Source organism: Struthio camelus, chromosome 2, assembly GCF_040807025.1.
Source record: "Struthio camelus isolate bStrCam1 chromosome 2, bStrCam1.hap1, whole genome shotgun sequence".
NCBI classification, from domain to species: Eukaryota; Metazoa; Chordata; class Aves; order Struthioniformes; family Struthionidae; genus Struthio; species Struthio camelus.
In genome coordinates this window covers 161,202,812-161,205,493 of record NC_090943.1, presented here as the reverse complement: position 1 = coordinate 161,205,493, position 2,682 = coordinate 161,202,812, and the positions used below count along the sequence as shown (strand labels likewise).

The following is a 2,682-nucleotide window of genomic DNA, read 5'->3' as shown; positions in this document are numbered from 1 at the left end:
TGCAGATATTGAGGATTTTCAGCTTCCGTGAAATCAACGGGAGTAAAAGACGCTCATCTTTTCACGACTGAGCCCATCCAAGCAAACAGCATTTGGTTTTGTTCAAAAACATCTCTCTGCGTTGATTATGACTTCTGCTCCCCATTAGTACCTCCTGAGATGTTCAGCACACAGATACAGCCAGGGTTTGGGGATGGTTCCTTATTAGCATACCTGACATACCTGGCTCTTTGTTTAATGGCAATAAGTCATTATAGTAACAGATAGGGCTATTAGCGCTGGACTTTGCAATGTTTTTGTCTAGAAACACACATTGGCTGAAGAAAAAAGTGAGAAGCTTGTATTCACTGATGCAAAGGCGCTTTGCCCAACTTTGAACTCACTCCGGACATTGAAATGAGGAGCAGAGCTAAGAACGCAGCAGCCCTGCGCTGTGCCAGGAATCAGCCTCTTGCTAGCTTGCTGCCCAGTGCTGGTAGTGGCAGGCCACTCACACTGCTGACAGAAGCTCTGCACCAGTTGAAGCCTGTATCTCTTGGCTCGGGGAAGGATTTTTTGCAACACAAACCGGGAAAGCTGAAGGAGAGGATCAGTAGATGGTTGCAAGCTACCACCCTTGTGTAGAAAGAAGGGTAGCTGCTCAGTTCTGCTACTCTTGTTGGGTGACTGTGCTCTGTATTGGAAGTGAGTGTATGTACACATGTATAAATAATACCCAGATATACTGTACCTTTCTGTGACCAAAGGAGAGCACAGATGATCCCACCAACCTCCAGACACTCTCCTGCCCAAATGATGCTTCCCTTCTGTTGATGCTGGATGAAGATCCACGGTCTGTCCTCTCCATTCACCGCTTTCCAGTCCTGTTCCCAAATGATCGGTTTCAGGGATACATTCCTTATACTTACCATTGCATCAAAATAGAGACGAATTTCCTCCTCCATCTGCCATGCAATTTTATTGTAACATTCTTCCTTTCCGAGGCAGGCTGCAGTTAAGTTGCTTACAAGGAAACTAACCCAGAGTAATCATTTGCTCTTGCAGTCAATCTAAAAATAAAAATCTAAAGGCAAGGGATTTCAAATGCAAGGTGATGCAGTGACTGCAGTCATCAGATCTGAAGAGGATGAAAACACAAGGACTTGAGCTGAGCAGTAGCTTAGGGAAAGGTAAATATACAGATCACAAAGCTGAAAGACAAATGCAGGCTTTTATCTTATCTTGTCCACTATAGGTGCAGAAAGTGAGAAGAATCCTCTGTCTATCTTGTAATACTTGTGTGTTCTTGCAGTACTGATGCTGAGCTCCTCTGTACTGCTACATTGCTTATAGCTGGATTTCCTCTATCGAATTAAGAAAGTAACCTACCAACCCCTCTTTTCTTGAAAGTAACTATTGTTCAGCCTTTCTTTACAATGCTTTCCTGATTTTTTTAATGGTTTGGTGAATGTTTAAGAAAACACATAAGGCATTTTAATTGTCCTTTTCCTAGAATGTTTCAGCCTTTCAAATTGGAAGTGGAAGAGTAGCCTCAAGGGCGCACAGGTTTTGCAAGATAACCGTACTTATCTAGTGCCGGAAACCTTTGGCCTCAAGCTTCACAGCTCGTTACACACCTGAGATGTCACAATATCTGACCAGAACTGCATGGCCTGAAGGGATGAGGGCCTCTCTTAGTAATTTTGGTCTTTGTATGATACACCCTCCGTCTGGGAAGCGGGCTAGTTCTCTGGTGCCCAGGGACACTGCAGCTTTCAGCTAGGGTGCTGTATGATGAACGCACACAAAAACATCTCTCTTAAAGCCCAGTCAAACTAGATTTCTCCAGATATTACACTCTGCTCCGGACTCCTGCTGTAGTGGAAGGGAGAATTGCACTGGAATTGAAAGCTGACTGGAAATGCGGTGGTCTCGGACATACTAAAAATACTAAAAATGCCGGTAATTTCTGTTCTTGTTTCTGACTGAAAGGAGTCACCAACATTTATGAATACTTTCTAAATGATTAGAATTTGGGGGTGAAGTAATAAACGTAGTTAGTAAACTAGAGGAACTGTGTTTGAAACGCTTGTCCTAATTAACAAGACAGGAAGGAATGAGAGAAATGCTCACCTTGGGCCTGTGAAAGGACTGCTAAGATACACCTATTCCTGCAGAGTTTCAAGGTTCAGAATAGCTCGGATCCAAAAGCTTCAATTCCCTTTTCCTCATCTGAAAAAAAATAAAATAAAAAAAAAAAAAGGCAGCCTGTTCATGCCTCTGCCTTCACAGCACCTTTCTTGGTCTGGTGCCTACCTGGTTGAAGCTGAGGCAGGGATCAGACAGTGTAGCGGATGTGATGCTGGTAATGGGACACTACTTCTTCTGGACTGCCAAGTTTTTGATCTGACAGGCTTTATCTCTTTCCCCAGGAGGACATTGTTTGGTTTCCATTCCTCCATCTCAGCTTCTCCTTTTTTTCCACTCTCCCATCTTAATTCCTACATGAGGAATCACAGAAGAGAAATTCTCCAAAGTGACCCTGCTAGTTGTTTCTTCCGCTGGACTTCTGAGCCATTAGAGATAATTTCCTTTTCCCTCTCTAAAACACACCAGTCTGAGTTTCTCTGGTTATATGACATTGTATCTTATGGTCCATTGGTGTATAATAACTTCCAAATACCGTGATTCTTGCTCTGTGTT

The 2,682-nt window shown here is 43.2% G+C and overlaps 1 long non-coding RNA gene across 1 annotated transcript; it reads right to left on the bottom strand.

The window, feature by feature from the left end:
• Positions 1-547: 547 nt before the first annotated feature.
• On the bottom strand, positions 548-2,451 carry LOC104144650 (uncharacterized). Its single transcript, XR_694170.2, has 3 exons — positions 2,296-2,451; positions 2,113-2,211; positions 548-863 (listed from the first exon to the last, which is right to left on the bottom strand). It is a non-coding gene; the product is annotated as an uncharacterized lncRNA (long non-coding RNA).
• Positions 2,452-2,682: the final 231 nt, after the last annotated feature.